The sequence below is a fragment of the Pinus tabuliformis genome, chromosome 7 (assembly GCF_031772625.1).
Source record: "Pinus tabuliformis cultivar Carrire ecotype Pingquan chromosome 7, CPIR1, whole genome shotgun sequence".
Taxonomy (NCBI): domain Eukaryota; kingdom Viridiplantae; phylum Streptophyta; class Pinopsida; order Pinales; family Pinaceae; genus Pinus; species Pinus tabuliformis.
In genome coordinates, this window is record NC_142293.1 from 821,253,106 (window position 1) to 821,271,263 (window position 18,158).

Below are 18,158 nucleotides of genomic sequence, written 5' to 3' on the forward strand. Positions count from 1 at the left end.
TTGAATTCCTCATGCCTTTTCCACAAATAGTAATGGAGTATTGTGGGGAAGGGAACGTTTCAGATTTGATAAATGATACTTACGAACCTTTGGAGGTGTTGTCGCACAGAATGTATAGGCACCACGACAACAACTCAGATTGGGGGCTGTCACCCTGATCCCCAAACTCTTTGTTTAAGTTGTCTCCCTACAGCAGGCTAAGGGGGGTAGACCCGATGGAAAAATGGAATGAAGAAGAACTAGTTGGGAACCAACCAGTTCGGGAGACACAATGAAGCGATCAAGTACTTGATTAAGATTTAGCAAGACTCATAGGATTTGATTATATTTTAAATTATTGATACCATTGCCTTACGGAGTCAACGACCTTGCTAGGGAAATTAAGACCAAGTAATCAAGTAGCAACTACTTCTTAGATGAATGACTATTTTATATGAAGTGCAGATCCTAAAACTGATGTGAGATGCAAGAATCTTGGTTGATTTTAGTTAAATGCCTATTTAAATTTGAATCCTTCGATCCTTTCTGTGTTGAGCCTAATTTCGTAGTAATTGGCAGAGAGAAGATAAGGTGTACCACACTAAGGTGTGATTAACGATACCTCTCTTGAAAATCTAACCTATATAAGAATGCACTAGATGAAGAGATGAAGTTAGACTCGAGGATTAAAAACATTTGTGTCGCAAAAGCCCTTAATCACCAAAATGAAATGTTCACTTTATTGGATGAAGACTTAAAAATAAACCCCTGAAAATATTACAATTAAACCTTAAGCTTATTTCAAATCCTTTTGATACAATTATAGCTCAAAGAGAACAAAAACTTCTTTGCAATCAATGTCAGCAGATGCTCAAAAAATACTCAGCTAAACCATAAAATTTAAGAGCTAATTGATTCACAATCCTAGAATTAAAATGATTTATGCTTAGTGACCCAAATCTAGGAAAATTTATCACTTTCCTATAGTCAATCTTTAGATACAAAAAATTTATGTTTGACTATGGAGAAGTTAAAATGCTTAATACCACAAAAGTTTTCTTTTAGATTTTACCCTTAACACACAAAATGAACACCAAGAAGGAACTATAGATTAATAATTTAATTAGTCCTTAGGAGAAATTCTTCAATGTGCTAAGTTTTATGAAGCAAGACTAATGTGGTAAATGATCAATTAGGATTTTTTAATGTGACCAAAATAAATCAAAATGATTTAATAATCTTTTAAATTTTTTAAATGGGCCAAAGGCCACATAAAAAATTTAAAATCTTTTAATGTGAAAAATTAATTTCGATTTAAATTTTTAGTCACATAGAATGAATTTTTTTAGGTTTTTTAGAAATTTTAAATTTTTAGATTTTTAAATTTTTAAAATTTTAATAGAAAATCAAAATCATAAGAAAAGGAAAATAAAAATAGAAGTAAATTCAAAATAAAAAGAAATTGAAAAAAAAAAACAATAAACTAAGAAATCGAGTTTCAAAAAAAATTATTTGTTTGTTTATGTCTTATATTTAAAAAAGAAACAAAATAAAAAATTCATAAAATGAAAATATGTCTAAACCTAATCTAACCCTATCTAACCCAACGAACACACAACAGGTGAATGAAATTGAAAAGGGTCGTTTGCAGGTCCCACGGCGGGAGGAATGGAGCAATGGGAGCTTTAACGTGTTTTTCTTTTTGCAAGTGATGCAGGTTGAGAAGAATGTAGGTCGATGGCGGGGATCAGGGAGAGAGGTTGCGAGGGGATAAAGAGAAGAAGCAGCGTAGGGAAAAGGAGAAGAAGCAGTGTGTAAGTTTAGCAGCGGACGTATGAGACGGAACAGCGATGGAATGGACGCGGGTCAGAACGTGTGAGAGGGAGACTACAGGTCGAAGAACAGCAATCCGGCAGCAGAGGATCGAACTCGAAGAGCAACCAGGGATGGAGAGGACAAGGAGAAAGGAAGATTTTCGAAGGGTTTGAAAAACGCAAGCAAACAAAGGAAATAAGATGCTTTCCCTGCAAAAATTTCGAAATTTATGCAGCAAAACTACAAAACAAAAACCCCAGGCAGTAAACAAAATGGAAAATAGTGGCCCGATAAAACACATAAATTTTTTATTAAGTTGATATGTTCTGCTTCAGATTTATTAATGAAAACCCTGTAAATCGTCTCCATATTTAAAAAATAAATAAAACTCTTGGACTACAAAAATAATGCGCCTGCAAAAGTTGGTTTTGAGGCCAGATCTTACCCTCCAAGGCTTAGATCTGGTTTCAAATCAAACTTCACCTTCAGATCCACAACCTATACTTGAAAACAAAAACACCCAAAACCCAAATACGCAAAAAATAAATAAAACCCAAGTCAGAAAACCTAAAAAAATTTACAGATCTATGCACAGGAATGACAGATCTATCAGATCTAAGGAGTGCGAGTCCAAATCCGCTCCCAATCTAATAATCTAAGGATCTCAATAGCCATATTCATCAACTTTGCACATAAAAAAAAAATAAAAAAATTTAAATTTTAAGGGAGGTGCTTAGCTCAAAACCCTTCATGCATCACTAATAAAAATCTTATGATAAGCCCAGGATAAAATTAAGTTGGGGCCCGGGATAAACTTAAGTTGGGCTCTTCAGAAAAATATGGATCAGGAGTTGGTTGGTCCAACCAAAGACTTCCCCTAACACCTGAGGATCTAAAAAATCAAGACTTTCCTGCAAAACTTAATTCAGCCATCAAAATAGAGCGAGAAAATAATAATAAAATTCAAATAAATAGAGATACCTGCTATTACATTCAAAATTTAAATTATCATTTAAACCCCAGCGACTAAGCAATATACTTGTACCCAAATCACTCTTAAGAACCTATTAACAATGGCTAAAATAAAAAGTACGCAAGAAAATGACACATCTTACAGTATTTCCATGAAGAGTAACACTGACAAAAATTAAGCCCAAAGTCTTTCTTTATTATCCAAAAAAGATTACACGAGAGCTTTTCGCTTAGCACATGACTCAAAGATCGGATGGATCAACTGACAAATGAATTTCTATTTAAAGATAAATCCTCCAACGACTAGTTCGAGTGATCCTCATCAAAGCAATCTCGACAGTTGATGAGGATTAAAATTTCTTTTAAACTCATCTGTCGAAATATTAAATTCTTGAAGAAATTCGAATTTTTCAATTAAATGCATTTTAATTAACTCAAAAATAAAAAATTTGAGTTAATTTTCTCAAAAATTTGACTTTGACTTAACCCCAAGGACCAAAGGCTTAAAATTTAGCAAAATAATTAATTTACCTTAGTCCCGGGACCTTTTAAATTTTGATTTTTAAGAACCGACGAATTTTTCCTTTGGAAAATTTAAATCTACCTACGACTTAGAATTAATTAAATTTCTAGTTTAGGATTTTAATTAATTTTTTACCAAAAAATATAATTAATTAACCTATGAGCGGATAATTTATTTTTCCAACCCTCAAGACACTTTACATCATAATTTTCATAATTTTTTTACATCATAAGGGGGAAAACCCATCTGTAATAGACCCTCACAGACTACCCATTTCTGCGACACAAATATAATCCAGCAGACCAAGCAATTTGTAATAAAATAACCTAACCAAATAGTTAGGATTATTCCCAAATCACTTTTACATAGACTCAATCTATAACACTAGGACTCACCTAAGATCCCAGTGACAAAATACATTCCGGCTTTGGGGTAAGACTGAAGGAAAACTCTGTCGACCATCCAAGAATGGATCGGTGAGACAAAAAACCTCCCAGAATGTAGATCGTCACCAGAAAAGTAGGTTTACCTAGGCAATTACATACATGACACGGTTTTGCTGAGATTATTTACATCATATACATGCAGAATGGGTTTACATTATAATAAGAGATTGGGTCGATGATGATAGCTGGACGACACAGACACATCAATCAGGCGTTATCCCTTTTGCGAAAAAAGGGGGTGTACTGTTGTGAGTCGTTGACACATAGTGGTCAACAAAAGAAAAATCAAATAACTTGCTTTTGTAAGGAAGATCTCAAGGGTGGTCATATTTATATTCAACCTTCAAAGATCACCGAGATATCAAGGGAGATAATATACTACTTACAGAGCAGGGGGAGGCCAAACTTGGAGAATTTGGTATTACAATGCAGCTCACTATGATAGTGTCGAATCGTAATACAAATGGTTCAGGAGAGTCTCACTTAGGATTACAAGCAACAACATTACAACCTCAAGCCTATTCACTTTATGGATATAGCCGGATGATCTAATGTAGAAACCAGACACATATCGGTGGAGAAGTTACAGTCATTACTGGATCTTGTTTTATGTTTGTGCTATTTTTCACTACTTCATTTTGGAAATAAAGTGGCTATTATTTGGTGTAAGAACCCCACAATACTCCACAAGATATGTGACCTGCCACATTTTACTAAGAGATCCACAGTTAACCTCAATTTTAGTTGGGACACTATTAGTTGTGTGTTATGACTATGAGCAAGATGGACAGGTGCCTTTTGAGTTGCAGATTGATGAAGAGGAACCTTATCAAACTTTCTCATGTGCCATTGAAAATATGAATGTGATTATGGCTACTTATGAAGATCTTCTTCTTGGTGACTACCAAGTTTATCCTAAAAAGGTAGTGTTGCACTCTTGGCAAGTCTGCATGAATGAGCATTTATTCTCACAAATTTTGCAAAATGTATGCTTCAAAATTTGGAATGGATAAAGGAAAGATGATGGACAAGCTCTAAGAAATTGGGAGTTGTAATACAGAGCGAAGAAAAGGAGCTAATCGCATAGGCACTCATGAAGCATGTTATGAAAACTTGGCTACCTACATGTGGTGCTTTACTTGAAGTGGTGATTTTCCATGTTCGATGCTTAATTCCACGAAAGCGCTACACGATGAGGATTGACCTATTTATTCCATGGCTGGGCAAGGCATTAGAGGCTAGGCAAGGCATTACAGGGCAATTCCATATAGTTCCCAGCAATGCATAGAGCCATACTATGCGTCTCTTCGTGTTGGTAAAATGTGGAGTGTTAAAACTGGTCAAGGACAAACTACTCAGCAACTAGCACAACAACAAGCAAATGGACTTCATACAAGTTTATGTGACTTTGTAACAACACCAACGATAATCATCTTAGAATGTTCAACATCAATCTTGTCTCTCCAAGTGCAATAGGAGTTTGGACCAAAGCACGCTAAGAGACCTCATGCCTTTTCTTTTGTTATATTGTAAATAATATTTTGTCATATTTATGAAAATGATAAATACCAAAAATCATGTAAAAGTTATTAAGAACATCAAAGGTCATGAATAAGTTGAATAGGTCATGGAGAATTTGAAGATTCATGGGGAAGATGAAGGGTCACGTCCTCAATTGTATAAATGTATCCTCATGCCTTTAGCATAATGGGCTTTTAGCACTTGAGTTTTTTAGCATTAAGATAATTGTCGACACTTAAGTAGCTTTAAGCATTCTTGCTCTTTGCAGACTTTAGGCTGACTTGTAGTGAGGCAAGGGACTTATCTTGGAGATTATATAAGCAGCCCGCCTTCCACTATTGGATTTTGATGGACCTGCGGTACATGTACTTGAAGTTGTAGCATAATCAATGAGAAGTTCTTTACTGTTGGCATTGATTCTCGTGCACTCCTCTAATGGTTTTAATGGCTATCCAATACTCCAATTATGTGTGCATGTTTGCTTTCACATGGGTTGTATGTTAGTGAACTACTTCATGGCTTATTGCTCATATATTTGTTGAATCTTTGTTTTTCATTCCATGCTAACACTAGTAATATGTTGTGAGCTAATTTTCAATTAACTTCTAGTACTTTCTTATTCTCGTATGTCCTAGATGGTTTTAGCTAACTGTTTCCTCTTGGGACATACTTCTTATAGTTGTGATGTTTTGATCTTGTGCTTTGTATTGCAATTTTATCATTTTTGGGCTAATTAATCCTCACTCTTTGGGTATTTCATACTTTCCCTCACATTAACATCCCTTCAGTTGAGAGCCAAGAGGAAATAAACATGGTGGTAGTCAAACCCACATACCAGATGGGACTCCTATCCCAAACAATGTAGAGTCTAATTAGGACTTTTACTGTTGGCGGTATATTTTTCCCCATTAACAAGATCTTATGATCTTTTTTGTAGCCAAGACCTGTTTTGATGAAATGAGACCTCTCCAACAACTAAGAATGTCATCTAATATTTCAGAAATTTTTCCAAAATTCAAGCTTTGATTCAACTAAGCATTTTCCTTTTATAGTTCATTTCTCAAGGAAATTACTTATGCTTCTAACTTTTCACAATTTTCCTCATTTTTTTTCAGTTGGCTTCTCACTACATCTTCTATTCTTTTTGCCTCTTCCAGTTTTGTCATAGGATGGTAACTGATTCGTCATGATCACAATCTTTCTTCTCATATTTCTACAATAGCTCATTTTTTTAATCTTTCCTCTGAGTCTATCTATTTCTGCTAAGGAACTAACAAGTTTTGCTTCAATAGTTCCCCATCATTATCTTCTTCCTATGAATCTTCTTTCTCTTTCTGGTTGTCTTTATTTTCTTGATCAACCGTCTACGCATCCATATCTATGAATAGGAATTATTCTTTCTCAACATCAAATGCATATCCATCACTCTCTTCTGAAGTGCTACTATCTCCTCTGAAGTAAAAAAATTTCTTCTTCATCATCATTATCCTTCCATTTTTCATACGTACATTTAGCAGTAAAATGACCTATTCTACCACAATTAAAACATTTGAATGGTAGCTTACCTTTGTATTTTTCAGATCCTCTTTTCTTCTTTCTCGTAAATTGTGTTTCTTCTGCATCTGATTCATCACTGAAATAATCTGAGGCTTTGTGTTCTTTCATCTTCTTTGATTATTTGAAGGTTTCTTCTTTAAATACAAATTTATATTTTTCTATCCTCATTTCATATGCAGTGAGGATCCCATGCAACGCATCCATCTTAAAATTTTCCAAATCCTTCATTTTTCAATAGTTGAAAACTTTGCATCAAATCTTAAAGGGAGAGATCTCAGCACCTCCTATTCATTCATTCATTCATTAACCTCTTCACCAAGTCCTCTTAACAGTATTGAAAATCTCATCCACACAAAGGAAGTGGACTACAATAGTTTCTTCAACATTCATCTTCAAACTTTCAAATTGTCTTTTATGAGTTTGAACTTTTTCCCTCCTTATCTTGTCATCTCCTTCATAGATGTTTTGAAGTTTGTCCCAAATATCTTTGGCAAACATTAACAAACAAAGCAATAGTTTGACAAATTATTACTCTAGTAAGCCACAGAATATGGCATTCATGGATTTTTCATTATTTACACAAGCCTTCTTACCATCTTGATCAAAAGGAGGAGTTGTTGGAGCTTTATAGCCATCCACTACAGATTGTCAAATATCAAAGCCACGAGACTTTAGATGAGTCCTCATCCTTATACTCTAGAAGGCATAATCTGTTCCATTGAATAGTGGATACTTTTTTGTGAAAGAACCTTCATGACTGGCCATGGTCCCTCTAAGATATTCCTTCCAGTCGTTAGGTTTCTTTCGAAGGAACCTGCTCTGATACCAATTTTTGAATTCACATTTATACTTGGTGGTAGGGTGGGGGTGTGATAAGACAATTTTTACTTATTTAAACATTCAATAACCATAAGAAAATAATCTCATAAGTAGAACATGAAACACAAGATATAAGTGGAAACCCTTTCAAGAGAAAACCAAAAAAAATCTTTATGTAATAGTTCTTTGTAGGAACCAACCTATTGTTTACAACAATTTTTGGGAAACAATGTATTGAAGACATCAATCCTCTCAACTTCAATAATTTGTAGTCATCAACCTACTACAAACACCAATCCCCGTAGCTTCAAGAGTTTGTAGGCACCAACTTACTAGATACACCAATCCCCTTTGCTGCAAGAGTTTGTAGCCACCAACCTACTCGAGACACCAATCCCTCTGTAATTTTCTCTATAATTTGTTCTGCAATGGTCAATTATTTCTCTGTACTTTTCTCTATTCTACAACTCTTTGTAGCCAACCTTTACAGTGTTGTTTTGTTCTACGCATTTCCTTCAACCCAAATTTTAAAAAATTAGCACTCATAACACCAAGTGCTCAACATTAACAATGTCATGTTATTATCAAAACACCAACACCCTGGCATTGTACATGGGCTTCACATATGGCCCAACGCTATGCCCTCATGATTATCAGAATACTGAGCCACCACAGTTTCATAAAATGTGTTATCACTAATTTCCACATGATATTGTTGAGGACTTAAACCTTCAACACCCAAGAGGTATAACCGACCACCTTAGTCACCAAGCACATAACCAAGTGCCTCTGGGAATTCGTGATGTCAAAGAATTGGAAAATACATTATTTAAAAAAGTATGTGTATGTGGTATTGTTGAGGACCTTAAGACCCCAAACGTTATAACTAAGAACCTTAGTGACCAAGCGTTGTGACTAAATGCTTACCAGAAAATTGGACAATGCACATTTTATTAAGGTAAGGGCCAAGAACTTGAGCATTAAGTCTGCCAGTGCTATAACCAACCACTTCAACAACCAGGCACTATGACTAGGTGCTTACCATAAAACCGAATTACCAAATAATTGGATAATACACATTTTATAAAGATTCTACGCCAAGGACTTGAATCTTAAGTCCCCAAGTGCTATATAACCAAGCACTTCATTGACCAAGCACTTATCGAATATTGAAATATTATATAATTGCGAATATGCCTTTTATCAAAGTCTTGGTATGGGATATTACCAAGGACCTTACATCCCCAAGTCATAAAAGTAAAAACCTTAATGAACAAGCGTTACGACCAAGGGCTTATTTGAATATCAGAATATCGACATACCAAAAGACATGAGAAACAATTGTTACGATAATTTTTGGTATGCAAAGGTTCTAGTAGATGGTTTGACCTAGGTGGATATCGGTGATCACCCACCTATTCCACCAGCTCATAACATACATTTTCTATTTTGGTAGTTTTCTATTTTTGGCAGTTTTTAGGTCCTAAACTTTTAGAGCCATTTTGAGGTCCTAAATGATGTTTTTAGAGAAATGGGCCAAATGTGGGCTTTAAATTCATTGGAAGTAAAAAAATGTACTTCTTAGATAGACCTTTTCAACTGGCTATCATGCGCACCAAACGAAGATCATATGTCAAAATTAACCCCCTAGGAAGTTGACGTTCCAACTTACCCCATCGGTTCCCAAAAGCCTTTGTCGCTTCATCTCCTAGGGTTAGTTTTTTGGATGTTTAGGGTTTCTCAATACTTCTTTATGATAAAATGGCCTATAAGCTTCTTTGTAACATATTTCGGTGAAGGTGCATAGCCACAACATCTCTTCTCAGAGATAAACTACTCCATTTGAGCTATTTTTTTTATTATGTATATATATAGTTTCAACATTTTCCATTTATTAATAGAAGTCAAGCTTCATTGTATCTATGTGTTTTGGTTATAAATATGTATATCATTTCATTCCCTTCATAAATTTGGATGTGTAATTAAAGTGGTCTACTCTTTATCAGTTTTTTTATGCATGTCCCTGATGAGGTCAGGGTATAAGGAGTTGGGAATCGAACGACTTGAGCTCTTGCAAGACCATCCTCACTGACCCCTACGGCCTCCCATGGTGGAAGAAAAGAAAGATGAGGGAGTATGAGATCTTATTAAATTATTGCTTGAAAAAGGCCTCAAGTGACAAAGGAACGAGATGATGGACATTTTTTCCCAAATCCTTCGACGAATGCTAATAGGCAACACATATTCATCCATTGGCCATTTTGGAGGCGTTGTCCCCTTTAAGGTACAATTTAATTTTGATATTCATATATTCGAAGAAGAGATAGATGTGGATGCTCTAGGTAAATGGTTAAATCTAGTTAAAGGGTAATTTTCGGTCCACAATCTTTTTGATAGAGGAAAAATTACCTTTGAACTCCTTAAGATTATCCGCCATGTCAAGGATTCATGGGAAACTTACTGTGAGCAAAGGACCATGGAGGAATCCACAATGTTTTCAGTTGCACCCACTTGGGACTCTTTTAGGGATGTTGTTAAGGAACAATATTACCTTGTTGCAAGGTATGAAGACCAATACATGAGATGGACCACACTATGGAAGGAAAGGGACCAACAAGTGCCAAAGTTCACAAAGATATTTCATTCCTTTCACACCAAGTTGGGTATCAAAGACTCTGAATGACATTTGGTGCTTGAGTACCATGGTTTTTTGCATAGAGACATCCAGACCAAAATGGAGTTCTTGGAATTCTCCTCACTTGGCATAGCATATCGATATATAGTCAAAACATAACAAAAATTTAAACAAAAGAAGCGATACTTCGGATCTATAAATCCTTCATAGTAGAAGTAGGGAAAGGGAATCCCTCAAATAATACATCAAGGACGAGTGCCATGAACATGTTAATAATAATTTTCTTTAATCAATTTTAATTCTTCATTGTGGCAAGATGGGCTTTCCTTGGGGTAGATGGGTTCCAATGGGGAAATTCATCCCATAGCTGCCCCAAACTTCAACACGAAGGAGGACAAAGAGCATAATTCAAAGGAGAGAGAATAGAAGTAAAAGAGAAAGAAATATTCTTGCTTGACCGAATTTTTAGACCTTCCACAACTCTTGAAGATGACAGAAATGACCTCATGCTGATGTGAGGACAAGGTTGGTGAAAAGGTCCAAGATTAAGAGGGAGTTGACATTCTTCGAAAAATAAATACTCTACAACTCATTTCTTTTATTACTATTATTGCTATTTTGTCTATGCACTTTGCTTTTTGTTCTCTCAGAGTCTTCTAATAAAGTTTGCAAGTCAAAACAAAAACTATCTAAACTTCATTAGCAAATGGAAGAATTGGAAGAACGTAGCAAAGCACGAAGATTTTTCTTAATTTTAATAGACATATATGAAGAAGGAGAAAACAATTTGAAGTATGCATCAGAGAAGTCAATTAGATGGCAGCATGAAAGCAAGACTTAATAAAAGAAAAAAAAGTTCACTTACCTCACCTAGAAAGAGGAAGTTGTTAGATCTTGAATGGATACAATACTAATTGAAGCTTGACAAAAAACCCATAGAAGCTTGTAATCAAAAGGGCAGATGACAAATCTATGGCAATACCCTTTAGCAATAAGTTGAATAGTTTTGATGTTGCTGACACATCGTTGTACCGACAGTTATTTATTTCACTGATATATTCGATTCAAGAGCACATCGATTGGGTTAACAATATTGATGTTGATAAAGATACTTGGGAACTGGTATGATTTCTTGGAAGAGCATGAAACATAGGTTTGTTTCTATGCAAAGGAAGAAGATGTGAAGGTTCATACAATCAACTATGAAGAAGTTTGGCTCCATAAGGTGTTTGATGAATTACTTGATGACGTGTTGGATTCGATTATGATATTGGTCAAAGTTGCATGAAGATTGTCAGAGACCCAAGAAGGTCGAAGTGCTTTATGAATTGAGAGTAAAATGCAGACAGGAGCCAAGAAGCTACGATAGATCTCCATGGAAGAACAAGTAGTTGATGTGAGGGAAGTATGAGTACTTCTGACACAAGCTTGGGCTTGTAGTTATCTCCCTGTTTGAGAGGGAGTGAAGATCTCCTCCTTGGTTGAGAGGGAGTGAGGATGGAAATCGTGCTCTTCATGTGCCACGTACTATGGCCAAGACTAATAGCCATAAGCATAGTGCATGAACACCAGTATACAAAATGGTGGATTGGATGAGTGTAATATCCCTAAGGAAAATTTACAACAATAAACAAGCATGCATAGAGAAAAACACACAAAAAATTTGCCCACAAAATAGAGCTAAAAACTACACTGCTAAGCCATTTTATTAATAAAACTTGGGGTTACAACTGGTGCTTGGAAAGTGTGCACCTGGGATTGCCCAAGGCAAGCAAGCAAAGCCCAAGTGATGAAGATGAATTCCCCCAAGTGTGTTGGCTGCTCTCCCTTTGGCTCAGCATTGAACTGCCAAGAAAATGAGTTGTTGGCTATGAAGAATAGTTATTAGGGCCCCCTCCAATGCTCAGAAAATTTCGGGAAATTAACCGCGGGCTCTCCATCAAATACCCACAAAACCCACGAAGGAATTGGCCAAATGTTGATTTTGGAATTTCGGCCCAATTTCTCTCAATGGCATTGTTGTTGGGTAATTCAACCCACCTGTAAATCCTGTTGTTGAATGCCCCCAAAATCACTACAATCACCAACAAATCTCCTTCCCGAACTCCCCCACAAGTTTCAACCCAAAATTCCCTTCTCTCCTCAACCCCCATGTGTGACACTACCAAGGACTGTGCAGTGCCTGCGCTGCTGCTGCTGGAAATTCCCCACACTCACACTACATTGCTCCCGGATCGATTTGAAAAGGATGAGACTCCCTCCTTGGACTGGCACTCGAAGTCCACCAAAGCAAGGGGTGAGATTTCCGCCTAGAAACCTCTTGTGCTCAACAACACTTGTAGACTTGGCTTTAGCTCAAGCGTGCTAACCTTAGAGAAAACTCAAATGATCAAGAATGCTCAAAAATGATTGCCTCCTCTTTTGTCAAAGAGCCTCCCAAATTCCCACGTGGGCCCAACCATCGACTTCCCCCACCAATCTCCCTCCAATGAGTGTGTACTTTGTGCATTGTGCACTGTATTTCTCTATGGGTGGCCCCACTTACCACTAGCAGTTAGATTTTCTCCCCCTTCTTCTAATGTTTGGGCCTCCCTTTAACTAAAAAATTCATGTAGGACCTCTAAACCCACCTTTCCTAAATGCAATACGAAATAATACAAAATTGGGCAAAATTGATATTCCCCTTAGCAATATTGCTAAGTGGGAATATCACAGTCCTCCCCGCCAAAATGTTGCTTGTCCTCAAGCAATTGTAATGAAGGATGTTGAAGTATCTGTTGATTTGTGTAGCTTGGGAGGTACTCCAAGCCCTAGGGTTCAGGGTTTGGAGGACAAAGCGCCACAAGGGGAGCTTGTGGGCTTGGAACCCAAGTATGGAGTTTTGGCACCCATCGTGTTTTGGGGCAAAACCATGATGGATTCACAGCATGTGATGGATGAGGATGACAGTGCTTGGAAAGATGATTCCAATGCATTGAAAATCGTCTGAATACGAGTTGTCGTTAGAGAGATATGAATTTTTGAAGTTGACTAATTATTATTGGTTGTCAAGTAAACCGACTTGAAGAGCCAATGGATGTGTCACTTCAAATGTGACTTTGAGCCCTTCTTTATGGTATATATAGAAGGTGATATGGAGTCATTTTAGGCATCCAATAAGTGCAACATAAAGGCAGCGTTGGAGAGCTAAAGAACTCAGATAAGGGAGCAGATTAGCTTTTGTTTTGCTGCAGGAAAGGAGGACAGAACAACGTGGATTTAGGGCTGGTTTGGGTGCTTCTCTGACTGCGTGGAGGGTTGTTACATACCTCAGGAAGGCTGAGTTGGCAAAGGACTAAACGCAGGTGAAAGGAGGGTCTGTTGGGCAGCAACCGAGGCAAGGATTCTCTATTTTGGGGATGGCTGTAGGTGACAACTGAACTGTGGTAGGCCGCAGGCCTAACCACCTCAAAACAAGGACAACGTGGAGGGATTTTGGGGCAGACTTGTGCCCAAAACAACAGCACGCAAGAGGGGAATTCTTCCTTGGTAGGGCCGCAGAAAATAAGGGTTGTTTGGTGCTTGGTTAGGGTTGTTGCAGTGTGCCCATGATTCCCTAACCAGTCACTGATATGACAGTAGTGTAACAGACTTGAAAATCACATTGTGCCTTGTGTTGGGTCTTGGTTTTGACTAGTGTTTGGATCAGATTATAGTGCAGCATGTTGGAGCCAATTGGAGGACATTCTGAGGTGGTGTAATGTCTTCCTAGGTGCAGATTCAGCAGTGAAGTATTGGGTGTCATAGAGCTGGTTGGAGGGCAGCATGTTGGCTACCCAAAGTAGCCCTAGACGAGCTATCTTGAAGGACGAAGAGCAGCGTAAGGTTGGGTGAAGGATGGTGCTGAAGTGCAATACTTTGATGGACGAAAGTTCTTGCTAGCCTGGAAAATTGGAGATCGGGTATTGGCCAGCCCAGAGAGCAGTTGATGAGCCCATGTTCATTGTAGCAGACGTGACTTGCAGCAATGATAGGAGGCAGCCCTCTTGGAGTCTCAATGTGTAGATGCCTTGATGGACTAAGGCACTAATAGTGAGCAGTACAGGTGTGACGGACCGGCAGGACAAGATACGACATAGAAGTGCTGCAGCGAAGTTTGTCATTGTATCGTGTAACCATAGGCTATTGTATTTATCAAGTTTGGATTAATATAATGAAGATTGGTGATTGTACATTATTGTACAATTTTATTCAAAAAATGTGTATCATTATGCGTATTGATTTACTGCTTTATATTTCCGTTGTGCAAAGTAGTTTATGGTTGAGATTCTTGGTTTGGTAGCGTCAGTGATTTAAAGACTCTAACCTAGACCCAAGGTCATGGAAATTCAACAGTATCTGCTCTCCCTCCCAACTGGAATCCTTATCTGGTAGGTTCCTCCATCTGATAAAAAATTCCCTGATAACCTTGTTGCACAAGTGCCTCTCACGGGTGTCCAAAATAGCCTCCAACTCCAGAACTAAGTGCCCCTCATCATCCATGGGTGGTAGCTCCGTTGTTGCGGTCAACTGATGCCCCAGTGACTTTTTCAGGAAAGACACATCAAAAATGTTGTGTACTTGGCTCCCCAGGGGTAGCTCCAGCTCATATGCTACCTCCCCAACTCTCCTAGTGACTCGGTACGGCCCATAGAAGCGAGGCTTGAGCTTCTCAGCCCCCTTCTACTTGAGTGTTGACTATCTATACAGTTGGGGCCTCAAGAAGACTAAGTCCTCAAACTCAAATTGCCTCTCTACTTGGCCCCTATCTGCATAGAGCTTCTACTAGTTCTGCACAGTCTGCAGGTTATCTTTGAGAGCCCGCAAGATATCTTGGCTCTCCTATATCCAATCCTTGGCCCTAGGGGCCTTGCTGTCTCCAAACATCACGTCAGCAAAAGATAATGCATCATAACCATACAAGGCTTTGAATGGGGACATACCTATGGACATGTGGTATGTGGTGTTGTAGTAGTACTCGCCCAAGTGAAACCACCGTATCCATGCACGTTGCTGGCCTGTCACGTAGTTATGTAGGTAACCCTCCAGCCATTTGTTGACTATCTTCGTCTGCCCATCAATTTGGGGGTGATAACTAGTACTCGGAGTGAGCTTTGTGCCCACTAGTTGAAACAGCTCCTACCACAATCCTCCCATCAACCTGTTGTCTTGATCATTGACAATGGTCTTCGAAAGACCATGAAGTCGAAATACCTCCCTGAAAAATAATGTGGTCACCCATGAGGCCGAGGACCGGGTTGAGATGGCGAAAAAGTGTGCAAGCTTCGTCAATCAGTCTACCACCACGTATATGCAATCCTTGCCCTATATTGTGGGCAACCCAATAATAAAATCCATCGACACACTCTCCCATTTCCCCTCAAGAATAGGAAGAGGTTGTAGTAACCCAGCAAGGTGTGTCTGCTCACCCTTGTTCCTTTGGCACGTGTCACACTCTCGGACATGCCTCAAAACATCATCCTTAAGGCCCTTCCATGCAAAGCACTCCCTAATGGTCTTGTATGTCTTGGTAAACCCCTAATGCCCTGATAATGGTGAGTCATGGGTTGCCTGCATGATATTCTCCCTCAACTAGGAGTTGGGCACTAAATAAATCCGGTCCCGGAAGTAAATCACCTCATTCATCACCCTGTATCGGTCATCCACCACTGCACCGTCAAGGACCTCACATGCAAAACGGTCCTTGGAATACTCCACCAGTAACTGTGCCCTCCAATCAGGTGCAATGCTCATCAATGAAAGGGTAGCTGGCCTCCTAGACAATGCATCAACTACCACATTGTGCTTCCCTTTGACATACTCAATGTCAAAGTCATATGCTTGGAGCTTGCTCACCCACTTTTGTTTCCTCTCCTGCAACTACTTCTGTTCCAAGGAGAATTTGAGACTGTTGTGATATGTTTTGACCCGGAACCTGTTTCCCACCAAGTATTCCCTGAACCTGGCTAGCGTGTGCATGATGGCTAGCATCTCCTTGTCGTAAATGGAGTACAATCTCTCGTGGGGAAGTAGCTTACAACTCTCGAAAGTTATCGTGATTCCCCCCTACATCAAAACTGCTCCTACACCCTCCCCTAATGCATCATACTCAAGCACAAAGGGTTGTGCAAAATCAGGGAGTGCCAACACGGGGCAACGGCTCATGACATGTTTGAGGCGCTCAAAAGCTTCCCGCGCCCCATCTATCCACTCAAACACCCCCTTCTTCGTCAAATCAGTGAGGGGAGTTGCTAACTACGAGAAGCCCTTCACGAACTTCCGGTAGTAGGTACAGATGCCCACAAAACCCCTCAACTCCGTCACATTCCAAGGCTCTAGCCAATCCTGGATGGCCCTGATCTTCTCCTCATGGACTCTCACACCATCCTCCCCAATAATGTGCCCTAGATAGAGCATCTTCGTCAAACCAAACTCACACTTGGACAACTTAGCGTAAAACTGTTGCTCCTCCAAAATACGCAACACTATCTCTAAATGTTGCAAGTGTTCCTCCCAGGTCCGGTTGTAGATCAAGATATCATCGAAGAACACCAACACGAACTTCCGCAACTGCCCACGAAACATGTGGTTCATGCAGGATTGGAAGGTGGCTAGTGCGTTGGTTAGCCCAAAGGGCATAACCAAGAACTCGAAGTGCCCATAGTGGCACCTAAAAGTTGTCTTAGGGACATCCTAGTCCCTCACCCTGATCTGGTGGTACCCTGAATGCAAGTCAATCTTGGAGAAGAACTTAACCCCCCTCAACTCATCCATCAGCTCATCTATGCGTGGGATGGGGTAACGGTTCTTCATGGTCTTCTTATTGAGGGCTTAGTAGTCTATGCACATGCGTAAGGACCCATCCTTCTTCTTCACCAGGACAACTGATGAAGCAAAAGGGTTGGAACTAGGCCTGATGTGCCCAAGTGCCAACAACTCATGAATGGCCCTCTCAATCTCATCCTTGTATGCCTTGGGATGTCTATAAGGGGTAGTGATCACGGCCTGTACCCCCACTCCAACTCAATAGTATGCTCAAAACCCTGATCAAGTGGTTACCCGGGCAGCATATCTCCAAACACCACCGGGTACCTGTCCAAAATAGCTTGTATGTCTGGGTGTGGTGGCTTGGGCTGACCCCCAGCCTCAGAAATCCTCAACTCCACGGCCCACTCAATGTCACCATGCCTCAAATCAGCCTCCATCCTGTGGGCCGAAATAGTCTGTGGAGGGTAAGAGTGCATACCCTGCAGTAAAACCAATTTGTCATTTGGCCTTGTGAATTCCATCTCCAACTTCCTCCAATCGGTAGTGACTCGGCCAAGCAAATAGAGCGACTATCAAGGCAGGAACATAGCATGTGCACTGAATGGTTCTATCTCCTAGCACAAGAACCGAAAATCCCTCAAACTCCTCAATTGTGATGCCCCTCCTCTAAACCATCTGTGCATCGATGAAGTTGTGGGTAGCCCTACTGTCCACCAAAACTGAAACACACTGCCCCTGAACGATGCCCTTGATCCTCAAGGTCACAAACTTGGGTACCCCTCGCAAAGATGCAAGGACCCCTCCTGTTGGTGCGAAGGGAGCTCCCCCTGGTGGTGGTGATGGTGGTGGTGGTCCCCTCTCCACACGCGCTACGCTGTCATCTCCACCCACTTCCAGGTCTACATCATCCTCTAGGTCACTGTCAGAAAACACCTCAATGCAATGGGCCTTGCCTGTTGTGCATCTATGGCCTGGTGCCCATGGTTCCTAACTGGTGAAAGTTGAAAGTTTGAAACACAACTTCTTCCTCCAAAGGTCTCTCCGTGTCTCCTCATCCAGCTATCCACGCCCCTGGTTGGCTCCCGATGGTGGAGCCCTAGTGTCT

The 18,158-nt window shown here is 39.5% G+C and overlaps 1 protein-coding gene across 1 annotated transcript in view; it reads right to left on the reverse strand.

The window, feature by feature from the left end:
• Positions 1–18,158, reverse strand: part of LOC149250128 (ribose-phosphate pyrophosphokinase 4-like) — a 187,264-nt gene that overhangs the window by 14,735 nt on the left and 154,371 nt on the right. The window lies entirely within an intron of this gene.